This window comes from Diuraphis noxia, unplaced genomic scaffold (assembly GCF_037042655.1).
Source record: "Diuraphis noxia isolate RWA-SAM2 unplaced genomic scaffold, SU_Dnox_SAM2 contig0003, whole genome shotgun sequence".
Classification (NCBI taxonomy): Eukaryota; Metazoa; Arthropoda; class Insecta; order Hemiptera; family Aphididae; genus Diuraphis; species Diuraphis noxia.
Window position 1 is genome coordinate 33,221,835 of NW_028301713.1, and position 19,687 is coordinate 33,241,521.

The following is a 19,687-nucleotide window of genomic DNA, read 5'->3' on the forward strand; positions in this document are numbered from 1 at the left end:
AAGTAATAGAATTTTGTAATTTGTAATTAAATGTTCTACAATCATGTAATTAATTACTGGTATTTAGTGTAATTTGTGATTTGTAATTAATTAGTTTTTTTGTTGTTGATAATTTGCCCATTCCTGTATAAAGGACTACCTTTTTTCAAAATTATAGTAAAGAATTTTATAATTTATATAAATTGTAATTCCATTAGAAATAACTCAAATTTCATGAGCAATATTTGTAATGCATCATGTAACTCAAAAGCATATTTGACTGGTTAAGACTTTAAGAGGACGTCACATCCGAATGTGTTGTCTCCGTCGTACAAGTGCGTAGCATAGCAAATTTTACGCTCAGCAGTTCACGATTATCTATTATCTCCATTAATTTAAAATTTAGCATCTCATGGGCTTTTTATTATATTTTAATTTTAAACCGAGTTATGAGTCTTTTTAGATATAAAAATAATTTACAATTTTAAAATATTCATAACTCGGTTTAAAATTAAAATATAATAAAAAGCCCATGAGACGCCCTCAGTAATAACCTTGCCTTTAATTTTTATTAAAGGTTAATTCACTCTAAATTTTAAATTGAAGGAGATAAACGAGATTTGCTGAGCGTACAATTTGCTAATATGCTACGCACTTGTACGAAGAAGACAACACATGCGTGCGTGGCGTTCTCTTAATAGAATATAAAAGAAAAAACACCTTTAATTTGTAATATATTTTGTAATAAATAATATTTAATAATATTCACACTTCTCTGAACTGGAGAAAATAATAGAAAGCAAAAGCAGAGATTAATGAATTGTGTAATGGTACCCTAGGTCAAGAAAAGGAAATTATTTAAGATAATAAATGGTACACTTTATGAAAAAGGGTTGGTCTTAAAAGATTTTTAGAAATGCCTAATGATATAATAAATATATATAATATATAATATAAATGATAACCTAGAAGAAGTCAGAAATATATTAAATTTTGGTTTAGAAAAAATAAGGAATCATCGGAGGTTTAACTGTGCATAGTAAAGTTGACCATGAAAGATATGTATAGTAAATAAGCCACCAATGTATTTAGCGTTTATTTATTTAGAAAAAGTTTTCAACAGCATAAACTTGAAGTTGAAGAAACTATTAAATATCCTTAAAGATGAAAGGATAATCAAAAAGTAATAATATGTAATAAACAACAATATTATTTAAATAAAATTTATTTGCATAAATATGTAATCCTTTGCTGACCAATAGGACTTTTAAGTCCGCTTTCTTTTTACACGTATTTAATTAAATATTCTATAATATGATTATTAGTTTTAGTATTATTAAAAAAAAAAAACTCTATTTTTTCGAAATTTTATTTACCGATATGCCTAAAAATCCACGTTTTTTTCTGAAATTATTTTGTTTTCCTCAACAATTTTGAAAACTGTAGTAAAAATTTAAATTTCACTTTTTAAAAGTAGGTGATTAGATTCATCTTTCTAAAAGAAAACATAAGCAAGTTGAAAATCAAAGCATTATTTAGACAACTTATCATGTTAAAATTTAACAAAACACACAGATAAATAATTTTAATATATTCATCGTTCAGTTCATAATTTTAAATACTCCAGTCAAGGTACATAGTCGAGAGGTTGACTAAATTGGTGGGTACTGAGTAGTTGTTGAGTGTATCAATGGACGTGTTAGATTTGAATTCAATGATAGATTATTTCATACGAAAATCGATTTTGAACGGAGATGCTGTGTGAGCATTCATGTCTAAATAATCGAATTAAAAAATTAAAAAATTGCTTGGCATTAAATATCAATAACATCGTAAAAAAATTAAAATCAAATAGGCTAGGTCGGAATAATATCACGGAAGCAATGCTGTTTCTTCGGTTCAAAGTGGGAAAAAAATCAAAATAATTCTAGTGGGAATATATTTTGAATACAAAATCGAGGGAACTCGAGTCATCTAATAATAATGCTAAGCAATTTTCTAGTTAAGTATTTATACTTAAATGATGTCCATGGGTATTAGGTACACACTACGAGTGTATGAAGTTGCACACCCACTAAACAATACGAGTTTACCCTGCCGATACTCATATATATCCCTAGTACTTGACCACTCGTCGTTCGAACAACGATCAACCAACAAGTGGAAACTACAGAAACGCAACCCCCTGTGCATGGCACCCTGGTACTCGGCTCGCGGTTTTGTCACATCTAAAACCACGGTGCGGGAAGATCAAACGGTATTCGTAGACGGAAGATCGCGAGAGAAGTCATATAGAATCCAACTAACGAATAATAACAAGTAAAAAATAGGGAAACGCAACCACCAGTGCATGGATTCCTGATACGCTGCTCGCGGTTTTGTTACCTCATTTCCATTGTTCGGGTCGATCACACGATGTGCCGTGCGCTGGTCTGTCAAAGCAACAAGAAGGAATCCAGTATGAACCAGAGAAACGCAACCCTCTGTGCATGGCACCCTGGTACTCGGCTCGCGGTTTTGTTACATAACTTCCATGGTTCGGGCAGATCAAAAGGTATTTGTAGTCCGAGGACCGCGAGGGAAATCATTATTTTATTTTTATTATAAGATAGGTAGTAGGAACAACCTCGGGCGTTTTTTCTTTTTTTTTTTAATAATATATAAATAAAGTACATTGTAGTAGGTGGCGCACCACTAGTGTACGACACGATGTAATTGCGCACAAACCGATGCGCATGTTTCCCCGCCATAACCACCCGGCTACAACTCAACTACCTATTAAACTGCCCAACATTTATTAGATGACTCGAGCTCCCAATAAGTTTGAAACGCTGAACACATTTTTTAGAATAATACTGTTTCCCATAAATAAAAAAAATAAACAATGAATTATATACATTTTAATAGGCAATCATAATATCATTTTATGATGAATGTGTTGTTGGATAAAAATTAATTCACCACAGCTTGCCCATAAGTATACTGTTATATATTCAAAATATATTCCCATTATAATTATTTTGACTTTTTTTTTTCCATTTTCAACCGACGACACAGCATTGCTCCCGTGAATTTATTTTGACCTAACCTAAGAGTTTGATTTTAATTATTTTACAATGTTATTCATATTTAATGAAAAGCAATTTTCTAGTTAAGTATTTATACTTAAATGATGTCCATGGGTATTGAATACACACTACGAGTGTATGAAGTTGCACACCCACTAAACAATACGAGTTTACCCTGCCGATACTCATATTTATCACTGGTACTTGACCACTCGTCGTTCGAACAACGATCAAAAAACAAGTGGAAACTAGAGAAACGCAACCCTCTGTGCATGGCACCCTGGTACTCGGCTCGCGGTTTTGTTACCTCATTTCCATTGTTCGGGTCGATCAAACGATTTGCCGTGCGCTGGTCTGTCAAAGCAACAAGAAGGAATCCAGTATGAACCAGAGAAACGCAACCCTCTGTGCATGGCACCCTGGTACTCGGCTCGCGGTTTTGTTACATAACTTCCATGGTTCGGGCAGATCAAAAGGTATTTGTAGCCCGAGGACCGCGAGGGAAATCATTATTTTATTTTTATTATAAGATAGGTAGTAGGTACAACCTCGGGCGTTTTTCTTTTTTTTTAATAATATATAAATAAAGTACATTGTAGTAGGTGGCGAACCACGAGTGTACGACACCATGTAATTGCGCACAAACCGATGCGCATGTTTCCCCGCCATAACCACCCGGCTACCAACTCAACTACCTATTAAACTGCCCAAAATTTATTAGATGACTTGAGCTCCCTCGATTTTGTATTCAACATATATTCCCAGTAGAATTATTTTGTTTTTTTTCCCACTTTGAACCGACGAAACAGCATTGCTTCCGTGATATTATTCCGACCTAACCTATTTGATTTTAATTTTTTTCCGATGTTATTGATATTTAATGCCAAGCTATTTTTAATTTTTTAATTCGATTATTTAGACATGAATGCTCATACAGCATCTCCGTTCAAAATCGATTTTCGTATGAAATAATCTATCATTGAATTCAAATCTAACACGTCCAATGATACACTCAACAACTACTCAGTACCCACCAATTTAGTCAACCTCTCGACTATGTACCTTGACTGGAGTATTTAAAATTATGAACTGAACGATGAATATATTAAAATTATTTATCTGTGTGTTTTGTTAAATTTTAACATGATAAGTTGTCTAAATAATGCTTTGATTTTCAACTTGCTTATGTTTTCTTTTAGAAAGATGAATCTAATCACCTACTTTTAAAAAGTGAAATTTAAATTTTTACTACAGTTTTCAAAATTGTTGAGGAAAACAAAATAATTTCAGAAAAAAACGTGGATTTTTAGGCAAATCGGAAAATAAAATTTCGAAAAAATAGAGTTTTTTTTTAATAATACTAAAACTAATAATCATATTATAGAATATTTAATTAAATACGTGGAAAAAGAAAGCGGACTTAAAAGTCCTATTGGTCAGCAAAGGATTACATATTTATGCAAATAAATTTTATTTAAATAATATTGTTGTTTATTACATATTATTACATTTGGATTATCCTTTCATCATTAAGGATATTTAATAGTTTCTTCAACTTCAAGTTTATGCTGTTGAAAACTTTTTCTAAATAAATAAACGCTAAATACATTGGTGGCTTATTTACTATACATATCTTTCATGGTCAACTTTACTATGCACAGTTAAACCTAGGTTATCATTTATATTATATCATTAGGCATTTCTCAAAATCTTTTAAGACCAACCCTTTTTCATAATGTGTATCATTTATTATCTTAAATAATTTCCTTTTTCTAGACCTAGGGTACGATTACACAATTCATTAATCTCTGCTTTTGCTTTCTATTATTTTCTCCAGTTCAGAGAAGTGTGAATATTATTAAATATTATTTATTACAAAATATATTACAAATTAAAGGTTTTTTTTCTTTTATATTCTATTAAGAGGACGCCACGCACGCACGTGTTGTCTTCTTCGTACAAGTGCGTAGCATATTAGCAAATTGTACGCTCAGCAAATCTCGTTTATCTCCTTCAATTTAAAATTTAGAGTGAATTAACCTTTAATAAAAATTAAAGAAAAGGTTATTACTGAGGGCGTCTCATGGGCTTTTTATTATATTTTAATTTTAAACCGAGTTATGAATATTTTAAAATTGTAAATTATTTTTATATCTAAAAAGACCCATAACTCGGTTTAAAATTAAAATATAATAAAAAGCCCATGAGATGCTAAATTTTAAATTAATGGAGATAATAGATAATCGTGAACTGCTGAGCGTAAAATTTGCTATGCTACGCACTTGTACGACGGAGACAACACATTCGGATGTGACGTCCTCTTAAAGTCTTAACCAGTCAAATATGTTTTTGAGTTACATGATGCATTACAAATATTGCTCATGAAATTTGAGTTATTTCTAATGGAATTACAATTTATATAAATTATAAAATTCTTTACTATAATTTTGAAAAAAGGTAGTCCTTTATACAGGAATGGGCAAATTATCAACAACAAAAAAACTAATTAATTACAAATCACAAATTACACTAAATACCAGTAATTAATTACATGATTGTAGAACATTTAATTACAAATTACAAAATTCTATTACTTATAACAATTACCAATTGCATAAAAAAATTGTATATTTGTAATTATATAATTGTAATCAAAAAAACAAAAAAAAACATTAGAAAAATATAGGTATTCAGTGACGGATGACATGAGATGGTTACTAAAGCTTGTACATAATTTAGTGTACAATTTGTATATCGTACAGTACGATTGTCAATTTATACATAGAACATGGACAATTAAGATAGTATAAAAGTATAATATTATATCTGTCAACATGTCTATATTATCTGTATTTTGTATTAATGTTCATCATAAAATTATACTTTAATATCGGTGGCGAGTGTTTGAAAACTTATGCGGTATAATTTATATGTATATTTTACATAGTAGAAAATCCTAAATTCTAAATTTTTATCATTGGAAAATTGTAATTCTTTATACCAATTACAAATACAAATTAATCAATATTTTTATAATTAATTACCAATTACAAATTACTTAAGTAATTGAATTCTTGTAATTGAAAAGTGCCCAACCCTGCTTGTATAAATAAAATAAGAAAGGTATGTTAAAAATGATTAGCTATATTAAAAAATATAATAAAAAGAATACTATGATAATATGAATATTAATATTTTAACTACATAACTTGTAGAATATAGATTTTAATAATAAGTTTGAGAATTAGTTTATTATACATTTATACCTAAGAACCAAATTTATATATTCAAAATACATCAAGCATTATATGTATTATGAAGAATTATTTGATGTTATCAAATCATAATAAAATATGCGAAAAAAATGCTTTTTATTAATATATTCTCTTGACATAAAAATAGTCGTTTATGTGTAAAATAATACAAAACAAAACTGATATAAATGAGTATAATATGATAAAAAATAATAATATGCAAAACATAAGCAAAATAATGCATGTTAAAAAAATTGATTAAATTATATTAATAACAATGAGCTATTTTTAATTACAAACATTTTTGAGAACAGTTAACAACTATATTATGATCCATGTGTTCTGGCATCATATTTGTACCACTGTCAGTTAATATGTTTTTATATGTGCTAAATGACCGTTCAACGTCAACTGAAGTTACGGGAAAATCAATCGATATATCATCAAATATTCTTTATTGTGCAAAATATTCTTTATATTCTTTTATCTTGAAATATTATCAAATATGCTAAAAAAACTTTTGCCATTAATTAACCGGTTTCATAATTTGTAAAGATTTCTAACCCCCACTTTACTGCATAGCCTCAAAAAAATATGTAAAAGAATATAATTCCGGCCTCTGCTCATGATCATTTGTTTTATATGTGTTATATATATTAATTTATGGAAGAATGCTTAAACAAAAATTTAATAACTGTAGGTATGATTTTAATTCATCTTTATAGGAGGTGGTTTCTGTTGATGTATCTTGTGTTGCTGGCAAATGAATTGATACATTTTCTTATAAATATGACTTTAGTGTTGAAGTTTTGAAATAAATGATGAACTGATTGTGGCTTTACTTTGTTTTGCAGATATCTAGTGGTGGGCAGCTGTAACATAATACAAAATATAATTGAAGGTTTAATTTGAATTTGTGAATAATTATGGCGGTGTTTTTAAAGAAAAAAATTAAAGTTACTTCATAAAATATAAGTAGTTAAATATTCGTCTGCAGATATGTTTAATATCTTATGTATTGTAATATGTTTTTAAATGTACTTCTCGACATTTTGGGGCACATATATTATTTTATTGATTTTTATGTATTTTTGATCTCAAAGCTACATTATAATTTTTATGTGACCATAAATGATGTTGCTTAACTAAAATAAAAAAAAATGCTTTGATACCATTCATAAGTTTAAATAATTATTGTAGTATGTTTCAAATCGTTATTACATACTGTACGACACATTGTTTCATGTGAATTATTTAAATATGTATGTTCAGAAGCTAATATAATTGTTTGGTTGTAATTTATGTCATTAACTTTGCCTGGTAAATAAATTTGAATCCAATATGTTATTAAAATTCAGTCGGTACCTGCATTTATTTTTTGAAACTTTATATTTTACATTATTTATTTGAATCATTTATACAGTGGAATGACTGGAATGTTGTTTTTAATACTTACATTGCATCTACATCAGTTAAAATTATGAATGGATTCCTCCACCTTGTATCTAGTTTATGGGAAAAAATGTGTCCAAACATTTTATCTGTAGACATAATTAAATTTCTGGGATAAATGTGGATAAATTCATATATTTCATATTTTCTTAATTAACACGTTTGTCTGTTAATGATTTGCATGAATTTATTATATAAACAATATATTGTAATATATTATAATTATAATGGATGATAACATATGGCTTCTATTGTTTTAATGTTATCTAAATATGGTACAGAGTTTTATAAGTTGAAATTTGGTGTGAATTGTTTATTGAAGAGAGGTTGGGGATTAAAAACCTTAAATTGTGGGTTAAAAATTATGAAAATTCTGGGCCTGGGGATAGAGTTTTTAAGAATGAAACACATTTTGAATAGTTATTTACTGTATTGCTTTGATTAATCTTAATTGTTTCTTTTATTTTTTACCTATTTTTATGCTGTTACAACATCATTCTGGTTGATAAATGTGCGACAAGAACATTATAAAATATAAAATATTTGATTGATGGACAGATCACGGATAATATATTTTTTTAAAGATGTATATTCAATAATATTGTAAGCAGTTTTTCAGATATTAATTTAGAGTATAATAGTACTTTCTTAATATATACATTTAATTATCGACCTTCTATAACGGTATAAGACAAACTTGTGTAAAAGCATAGAACATTAATTTTCTATGGTTGAAGGTAGAGAATTACAATTTACTTAAACACAAGATATACAAACTACGAAATGAAATAATAAAAAAAACAAATTTTAACATACTACATAATTGTATTACCAGTTAATAACAGTTCATTTTACATTACTTTATTTACAGGCCGCGTACTTATACAAAATTACTAACTACACCATCGAATAAAAAAAATATAAACATAAATTTTTTTTTAACTTTGGCGGGCTGGTCTCAAGCGGACATTTCAGCGATAAAGCGTTCCTAACATCATGCCTTACCGCCAAGCTTACAGCATTAATTAGTACGCAACGAAATAAAAACAATTAATGTGGAGTGGCGAGTTTTGCTTCAATAATATTTTATGATACCTAATATAAGAATGGATAGGACATCGGGCTTATTAAAAAGAATAAATTGATAACATTTTTGAGGTTATAAAGATTTATTTATTATTGATAACTGTAGCAAAATGTTATCAATCAGAAGAGGAGAAGAAGTTTTTAAGTAATAATTAATATTATATACTAATAAGAATTATACAATTTTAAAACAATAAAAATCTATAATATAGTGTTAAACGGAAAATATATTGTTATTTCATATTTTTATGGAAGATAACATTAGAATCTTAAAATATCAATTTTTGTTATCTAACTTTCATAAAGAACTCTTATATAGTCTATCTCTCTATCGTAGATATTGAACTTTCTTCCCCAAAAAAGACCGCAACCTCTTGCGAAGTCAGCATACGCAACTTGTCCTATCCATTTTTATAATATCTATGCTTGTTACCTAAAATAATTTATCGATTCATCCCCGTGTGATAAGATTGCACAAGGCTTATCTATTAGCAATGAAGAATTCTTTTCACCCGTTAAACCACCCTAACCAAGCTACCAAACAAAGTTATTTTAAGAGAACATAATAGTAAAATACACTTAATTAGATATGTTATTAAAATTCGATTAACTTTGTAGAGCCACCCAAACATTTACCTCTGATTTTGGTACGTATTTGTCAATTTAGTCCTGAGTGCTTGGAGCTTAGACATGTAATGGGAAGATGCACTGCTGACAAACATTGTACCAACTGCATCGATCCGTTATCATACCTAATTCATCGAGCGTTCATTAGGCTTGAACTAAAATGGGTCTTAACTAGCATAATTATCATGTTAACTAGGTGTCGACAAGAGTGTGAATGTACACCTGACTAATATTTTAATGTTTAAAACGAAAAGATTGTATACAGTTCAATTTTCTAGGTTAATATGGAACAGAGGAAGGGCATATCCTAGTCTTAGCTGATACATACAACAATCCAATGACCGTAGAACTTAAAGACTCGGTGTCCAAATCGCTAATGCTGTTGAGGTATGTATAATGACAGTTCATAGCAAAATATCTTATATTCCAATCAGAAGAACAAATTATATTATATTATATATAATTAATAACCTAACTAATAATTTTTACATTATATATTTGTATCTAATTTATACATTTGTTAGTTACTTACCTATTTAATAATTTAAAAAAAAAAACCTATGATTTTGTATATTTTTTTTATCTGTTTTATTCTGGTATTGAGACAGTTTTTAACACTAATTCTTAACTAAAATGATTTAGTTAAGTATCTAGGTAGTAAAAATGTACATTTGTACCTACCATATATAAGGCTATAAAAATAGATACAAAAACATTAGCCATGTAAAAATAAGTAAAGCAAGGTGATGAAGTAGACATTATTTCAACTGATTAATTCAGTTATATTTTATTTATATATTTTTATAATATTTTTTTTTCTCATCATAATTTATGGAGAAATAGTTTTTTTAAATGATTTATTTATTTATGTTTTAGATATGTATTAAGTAAGTAATTGGATACCCTATAAAACTGGAAGCTAAAAACATTTAAAAATAAGAAGAGCCGAGCAAAAGTTTTGTATTAAGTTATTGAAGTCGAATTCAAGTAAATGGTTTTGTCATTTTCTTAACCTTTGGCATATGATAGATTTATTGGACACGATTTTCAACTATACCTAAATAAGCTATATTTTATTTTGCTTATTTTGTGAAAAACACAACTTGTTAAATTTTTTTTTAAGATATCCTAGGTAGAAGCATAATTTCAATAAATCACTTTAACTTAATAAATATTTTGAATTTTTTAACACATATTTTTCTAATTTAAACACATATATCTGTATCCTATTCATTATATATTTATACACCATACAACTATAGAATAGTATTTTTTTTAAATTATAAGTAATGTGACAAGTTGATTTAACTGTTGGTGAAAAAATAATACTTGTATTATAAATTAATATATAAGCATTATATCATAAGTAATTATACTTATATTTATATACTATATAAATATGGTTTTTAACTTCTGATTTATCAAAGAACAGTATAAATAAGCCTTAAATATTTTTAAAATGTGTCAAGTATATACATTAAAATATCCAAAATTATATGTTTAATGTAGGCATATATAGAAGAATTGATATAACAAGCTGACTATAGTCGACATGTAGAAATAGACATGAGAAGGACTGGCTTTTAAAGTTTTAACAGAGAAGAATGGCAAACTAGATTTGGTACGACAAGATAAGGCTTTTAGTTGAAAATAAGTTATATTTAAGCTTAATGTTCCCTCAAATATATTTTTTTAATTACTTTATATGAAACTGTAAGTATGTTGTCTTTTTCATTAGGTTATTCCATTTTTTAAGTAAAAGATCTTTTGTGAAGGCCAATAACCTGACATGATTGTACATTTTATTTTTACAATATGAATATTTGATTATTGAAATGGCACTGTACGAGTGATGTATATGTATATCATAGACATATAAATATAATAGACTAGGAATTATAGCTTGGAGATTCAAGGGGATGTGTGGGTCAGATCACAAACTCAAACCAGAAAATATTTTCAAAGTATAATAGAGCAGATTTCAACTGTGGCTCAACCTACGTTATACATTTTATATGTTTTATATCATTTCTATAATTTAGACCACGTTGTACTTTGTTTTTTTGTTTATACTTTATATTCTAAGGAACTACGGTGGAAAAAAAGAACAAAATGTGAGGCTCTTGAAACACAAATTAAGATATTATCACTGATAATATTATAGTTGTTTTAATTCCTAGTGAAAAGTGTAGATATTATTGCAAGCAATATATGAATAATTAATAACATTATAAAATTACTCTTATATTACTGAGTGTTGAAAATAAGGTGAAAATCAAATATAAATCCATATTCACTTACAAGTTTTTAGCTATTTAAGCTATAACTAAACTGCAATGTAGTATATAAAACATATAGAAATGGTGGCGGAGGGTGTAAATCCCTCTACGATTCTGTATTACATAGTGTGGAATACATTAGAACAGAGTTTTTAAATTGTCGGATTTAGCTCCTTTCCTTAATAATTTCTAGTTTGAACACTAATTCACTGATTAGATTTCGCAGTTTGATAACATATTATTAATTTTTTTTGACAGTATCAAATAGTTGAGTTTAATGTCTATGTTGGAAAACCGCAAATGACCAACTGTCCACTGTTCAAGATATTTACCTTTGAGGCGACTTTGTTGCACCATAATATTGTTGATGTACATTTTCTAAGAAAAAAAACGAAAACATACAGTTAATGATGTAAGTAAAATTTTTTTACATAATTAATAATTATTTTTTTTAATTTTAATTTATTTTAATTGGGTATGTTAATGATGATTGCAGCAGCAATTTTGAGCATCTAAGAAATTTAAACTGAGAAATTGAGATACTATTTTAATAGATACGGGTGCTGTATATCATTTAATACCCAACATCTTTATTTCCAACTTCACAATATACAATCCTTAATTAATAATAATTAACAAAACCACATAACAAGATAAAATGAAATAAACAAAATTATAAAGTTTCTTGAAGAGGAGGACAAGATTGAATTAGTAATATCAAGAAATACGAAACAAATAATTAGCATATGGCTGAGAAATATGTTCATTTAAATAACAGCATAAAAATAGGTAAAAAATAAAAGAAACAATTAAGATTAATCAAAGCAATACAGTAAATAACTATTCAAAATGTGTTTCATTCTTAAAAACTTTATCCCCAGGCCCAGAATTTTCATAATTTTTAACCCACAATTTAAGGTTTTTAATCCTCAACCTCTCTTCAATAAACAATTCACACCAAATTTCAACTTACAAAACTTTGTACCATATTTAGATAACATTAAAACAATAGAAGCCATATGTTATCATCCATTATAATTATAATATATTATTTATATAATAAATTCATGCAAATCATTAACAGACAAACGTGTTAATTAAGAAAATATGAAATTTATGAATTTATATATGACACATTTTTTTCCATTAACTAGATACAAGGTGGAGGAATCCATTCATAATTTTAACTGATGTAGATGCAATGTAAGTATTAAAAACAACATTCCAGTCATCATTCCACTGTATAAATGATTCAAATAAATAATGTAAAATATAAAGTTTTAAAAAATAAATGCAGGTACCGACTGAATTTTAATAACATATTGGATTCAAATTTATTTACCAGGCAAAGTTAATGACATAAATTACAACCAAACAATTATATTAGCTTCTGAACATACATATTTAAATAATTCACTTGAAACAATGTGTCGTACAGTATGTAATAACGATTTGAAACATACTACAATAATTATTTAAACTTATGAATGGTATCAAAGCATTTTTTTTTATTTTAGTTAAGCAACATCATTTATGGTCACATAAAAATTATAATGTAGCTTTGAGATCAAAAATACATAAAAATCAATAAAATAATATATGTGCCCCAAAATGTCGAGAAGTACATTTAAAAACATATTACAATACATAAGATATTAAACATATCTGCAGACGAATATTTAACTACTTATATTTTATGAAGTAACTTTAATTTTTTTCTTTAAAAACACCGCCATAATTATTCACAAATTCAAATTAAACCTTCAATTATATTTTGTATTATGTTTCAGCTGCCCACCACTAGATATCTGCAAAACAAAGTAAAGCCACAATCAGTTCATCATTTATTTCAAAACTTCAACACTAAAGTCATATTTATTAGAAAATGTATCAATTCATTTGCCAGCAACACAAGATACATCAACAGAAACCATACACACCTCCTATAAAGATGAATTAAAATCATACCTACAGTTATTAAATTTTTGTTTAAGCATTCTTCCATAAATTAATATATATTACACATATAAAACAAATGATCATGAGCAGGGGCCGGAATTATATTCTTTTACATATTTTTTTGAGGCTATGCAGTAAAGTGGGGGTTAGAAATCTTTACAAATTATGAAACCGGTTAATTAATGGCAAAAGTTTTTTTAGCATATTTGATAATATTTCAAGATAAAAGAATATAAAGAATATTTTGCACAATAAAGAATATTTGATGATATATCGATTGATTTTCCCGTAACTTCAGTTGACGTTGAACGGTCATTTAGCACATATAAAAACATATTAACTGACAGTGGTACAAATATGATGCCAGAACACATGGATCATAATATAGTTGTTAACTGTTCTCAAAAATTTTTGTAATTAAAAATAGCTCATTGTTATTAATATAATTTAATCAATTTTTTTTAACATGCATTATTTTGCTTATGTTTTGCATATTATTATTTTTTATCATATTATACTCATTTATATCAGTTTTGTTTTGTATTATTTTACACATAAACGACTATTTTTATGTCAAGAGAATATATTAATAAAAAGCATTTTTTTCGCATATTTTATTATGATTTGATAACATCAAATAATTCTTCATAATACATATAATGCTTGATGTATTTTGAATATATAAATTTGGTTCTTAGGTATAAATGTATAATAAACTAATTCTCAAACTTATTATTAAAATCTATATTCTACAAGTTATGTAGTTAAAATATTAATATTCATATTATCATAGTATTCTTTTTATTATATTTTTTAATATAGCTAATCATTTTTAACATACCTTTCTTATTTTATTTATACAAGCAGGGTTGGGCACTTTTCAATTACAAGAATTCAATTACTTAAGTAATTTGTAATTGGTAATTAATTATAAAAATATTGATTAATTTGTATTTGTAATTGGTATAAAGAATTACAATTTTCCAATGATAAAAATTTAGAATTTAGGATTTTCTACTATGTAAAATATACATATAAATTATACCGCATAAGTTTTCAAACACTCGCCACCGATATTAAAGTATAATTTTATGATGAACATTAATACAAAATACAGATAATATAGACATGTTGACAGATATAATATTATACTTTTATACTATCTTAATTGTCCATGTTCTATGTATAAATTGACAATCGTACTGTACGATATACAAATTGTACACTAAATTATGTACAAGCTTTAGTAACCATCTCATGTCATCCGTCACTGAATACCTATATTTTTCTAATGTTTTTTTTTGTTTTTTTGATTAAATTTATACACTTTTTATATAATAATATTAATATTATTAAAAATTAATTTAATAACTAATACAATTTTTTTATGCAATTGGTAATTGTTATAAGTAATAGAATTTTGTAATTTGTAATTAAATGTTCTACAATCATGTAATTAATTACTGGTATTTAGTGTAATTTGTGATTTGTAATTAATTAGTTTTTTTGTTGTTGATAATTTGCCCATTCCTGTATAAAGGACTACCTTTTTTCAAAATTATAGTAAAGAATTTTATAATTTATATAAATTGTAATTCCATTAGAAATAACTCAAATTTCATGAGCAATATTTGTAATGCATCATGTAACTCAAAAGCATATTTGACTGGTTAAGACTTTAAGAGGACGTCACATCCGAATGTGTTGTCTCCGTCGTACAAGTGCGTAGCATAGCAAATTTTACGCTCAGCAGTTCACGATTATCTATTATCTCCATTAATTTAAAATTTAGCATCTCATGGGCTTTTTATTATATTTTAATTTTAAACCGAGTTATGAGTCTTTTTAGATATAAAAATAATTTACAATTTTAAAATATTCATAACTCGGTTTAAAATTAAAATATAATAAAAAGCCCATGAGACGCCCTCAGTAATAACCTTGCCTTTAATTTTTATTAAAGGTTAATTCACTCTAAATTTTAAATTGAAGGAGATAAACGAGATTTGTTGAGCGTACAATTTGCTAATATGCTACGCACTTGTACGAAGAAGACAACACATGCGTGCGTGGCGTCCTCTTAATAGAATATAAAAGAAAAAACACCTTTAATTTGTAATATATTTTGTAATAAATAATATTTAATAATATTCACACTTCTCTGAACTGGAGAAAATAATAGAAAGCAAAAGCAGAGATTAATGAATTGTGTAATGGTACTCTAGGTCAAGAAAAGGAAATTATTTAAGATAATAAATGGTACACTTTATGAAAAAGGGTTGGTCTTAAAAGATTTTTAGAAATGCCTAATGATATAATAAATATATATAATATATAATATAAATGATAACCTAGAAGAAGTCAGAAATATATTAAATTTTGGTTTAGAAAAAATAAGGAATCATCGGAGGTTTAACTGTGCATAGTAAAGTTGACCATGAAAGATATGTATAGTAAATAAGCCACCAATGTATTTAGCGTTTATTTATTTAGAAAAAGTTTTCAACAGCATAAACTTGAAGTTGAAGAAACTATTAAATATCCTTAAAGATGAAAGGATAATCAAAAAGTAATAATATGTAATAAACAACAATATTATTTAAATAAAATTTATTTGCATAAATATGTAATCCTTTGCTGACCAATAGGACTTTTAAGTCCGCTTTCTTTTTACACGTATTTAATTAAATATTCTATAATATGATTATTAGTTTTAGTATTATTAAAAAAAAAAACTCTTTTTTTTCGAAATTTTATTTACCGATATGCCTAAAAATCCACGTTTTTTTCTGAAATTATTTTGTTTTCCTCAACAATTTTGAAAACTGTAGTAAAAATTTAAATTTCACTTTTTAAAAGTCGGTGATTAGATTCATCTTTCTAAAAGAAAACATAAGCAAGTTGAAAATCAAAGCATTATTTAGACAACTTATCATGTTAAAATTTAACAAAACACACAGATAAATAATTTTAATATATTCATCGTTCAGTTCATAATTTTAAATACTCCAGTCAAGGTACATAGTCGAGAGGTTGACTAAATTGGTGGGTACTGAGTAGTTGTTGAGTGTATCAATGGACGTGTTAGATTTGAATTCAATGATAGATTATTTCATACGAAAATCGATTTTGAACGGAGATGCTGTGTGAGCATTCATGTCTAAATAATCGAATTAAAAAATTAAAAAATTGCTTGGCATTAAATATCAATAACATCGTAAAAAAATTAAAATCAAATAGGCTAGGTCGGAATAATATCACGGAAGCAATGCTGTTTCTTCGGTTCAAAGTGGGAAAAAAATCAAAATAATTCTAGTGGGAATATATTTTGAATACAAAATCGAGGGAACTCGAGTCATCTAATAATAATGCTAAGCAATTTTCTAGTTAAGTATTTATACTTAAATGATGTCCATGGGTATTAGGTACACACACGAGTGTATGAAGTTGCACACCCACTAAACAATACGAGTTTACCCTGCCGATACTCATATATATCCCTAGTACTTGACCACTCGTCGTTCGAACAACGATCAACCAACAAGTGGAAACTACAGAAAAGCAACCCCCTGTGCATGGCACCCTGGTACTCGGCTCGCGGTTTTGTCACATCTAAAACCACGGTGCGGGAAGATCAAACGGTATTCGTAGACGGAAGATCGCGAGAGAAGTCATATAGAATCCAACTAACGAATAATAACAAGTAAAAAATAGGGAAACGCAACCACCAGTGCATGGATTCCTGATACGCTGCTCGCGGTTTTGTTACCTCATTTCCATTGTTCGGGTCGATCACACGATGTGCCGTGCGCTGGTCTGTCAAAGCAACAAGAAGGAATCCAGTATGAACCAGAGAAACGCAACCCTCTGTGCATGGCACCCTGGTACTCGGCTCGCGGTTTTGTTACATAACTTCCATGGTTCGGGCAGATCAAAAGGTATTTGTAGTCCGAGGACCGCGAGGGAAATCATTATTTTATTTTTATTATAAGATAGGTAGTAGGAACAACCTCGGGCGTTTTTTCTTTTTTTTTTTAATAATATATAAATAAAGTACATTGTAGTAGGTGGCGCACCACTAGTGTACGACACGATGTAATTGCGCACAAACCGATGCGCATGTTTCCCCGCCATAACCACCCGGCTACAACTCAACTACCTATTAAACTGCCCAACATTTATTAGATGACTCGAGCTCCCAATAAGTTTGAAACGCTGAACACATTTTTTAGAATAATACTGTTTCCCATAAATAAAAAAAATAAACAATGAATTATATACATTTTAATAGGCAATCATAATATCATTTTATGATGAATGTGTTGTTGGATAAAAATTAATTCAGCACAGCTTGCCCATAAGTATACTGTTATATATTCAAAATATATTCCCATTATAATTATTTTGACTTTTTTTTTTCCATTTTCAACCGACGACACAGCATTGCTCCCGTGAATTTATTTTGACCTAACCTAAGAGTTTGATTTTAATTATTTTACAATGTTATTCATATTTAATGAAAAGCAATTTTCTAGTTAAGTATTTATACTTAAATGATGTCCATGGGTATTGAATACACACTACGAGTGTATGAAGTTGCACACCCACTAAACAATACGAGTTTACCCTGCCGATACTCATATTTATCACTGGTACTTGACCACTCGTCGTTCGAACAACGATCAACCAACAAGTGGAAACTACAGAAACGCAACCCCCTGTGCATGGCACCCTGGTACTCGGCTCGCGGTTTTGTTACCTCATTTCCATTGTTCGGGTCGATCAAACGATTTGCCGTGCGCTGGTCTGTCAAAGCAACAAGAAGGAATCCAGTATGAACCAGAGAAACGCAACCCTCTGTGCATGGCACCCTGGTACTCGGCTCGCGGTTTTGTTACATAACTTCCATGGTTCGGGCAGATCAAAAGGTATTTGTAGCCCGAGGACCGCGAGGGAAATCATTATTTTATTTTTATTATAAGATAGGTAGTAGGTACAACCTCGGGCGTTTTTCTTTTTTTTTAATAATATATAAATAAAGTACATTGTAGTAGGTGGCGAACCACGAGTGTACGACACCATGTAATTGCGCACAAACCGATGCGCATGTTTCCCCGCCATAACCACCCGGCTACCAACTCAACTACCTATTAAACTGCCCAAAATTTATTAGATGACTTGAGCTCCCTCGATTTTGTATTCAACATATATTCCCAGTAGAATTATTTTGTTTTTTTTCCCACTTTGAACCGACGAAACAGCATTGCTTCCGTGATATTATTCCGACCTAACCTATTTGATTTTAATTTTTTTCCGATGTTATTGATATTTAATGCCAAGCTATTTTTAATTTTTTAATTCGATTATTTAGACATGAATGCTCATACAGCATCTCCGTTCAAAATCGATTTTCGTATGAAATAATCTATCATTGAATTCAAATCTAACACGTCCAATGATACACTCAACAACTACTCAGTACCCACCAATTTAGTCAACCTCTCGACTATGTACCTTGACTGGAGTATTTAAAATTATGAACTGAACGATGAATATATTAAAATTATTTATCTGTGTGTTTTGTTAAATTTTAACATGATAAGTTGTCTAAATAATGCTTTGATTTTCAACTTGCTTATGTTTTCTTTTAGAAAGATGAATCTAATCACCTACTTTTAAAAAGTGAAATTTAAATTTTTACTACAGTTTTCAAAATTGTTGAGGAAAACAAAATAATTTCAGAAAAAAACGTGGATTTTTAGGCAAATCGGAAAATAAAATTTCGAAAAAATAGAGTTTTTTTTTAATAATACTAAAACTAATAATCATATTATAGAATATTTAATTAAATACGTGGAAAAAGAAAGCGGACTTAAAAGTCCTATTGGTCAGCAAAGGATTACATATTTATGCAAATAAATTTTATTTAAATAATATTGTTGTTTATTACATATTATTACATTTGGATTATCCTTTCATCATT

The 19,687-nt window shown here is 28.0% G+C and overlaps 2 long non-coding RNA genes across 2 annotated transcripts in view; one reads left to right on the top strand and one right to left on the bottom strand.

Annotated features, from left to right (window-relative positions):
• Positions 1–19,687, top strand: part of LOC149057241 (uncharacterized) — a 66,042-nt gene that overhangs the window by 21,633 nt on the left and 24,722 nt on the right. Inside the window, exons 11-14 of the long non-coding RNA XR_016191097.1 lie at positions 9,745–9,853; positions 10,343–10,453; positions 10,976–11,087; positions 12,004–12,157. This is a non-coding gene — a long non-coding RNA (uncharacterized LOC149057241). The remainder of the gene's footprint in view (positions 1–9,744; positions 9,854–10,342; positions 10,454–10,975; positions 11,088–12,003; positions 12,158–19,687) is intronic.
• Positions 6,592–7,659, bottom strand: LOC149057243 (uncharacterized). The gene is made up of 3 exons (XR_016191212.1): positions 7,527–7,659; positions 7,263–7,446; positions 6,592–7,173 (listed from the first exon to the last, which is right to left on the bottom strand). It is a non-coding gene; the product is annotated as an uncharacterized LOC149057243 (long non-coding RNA).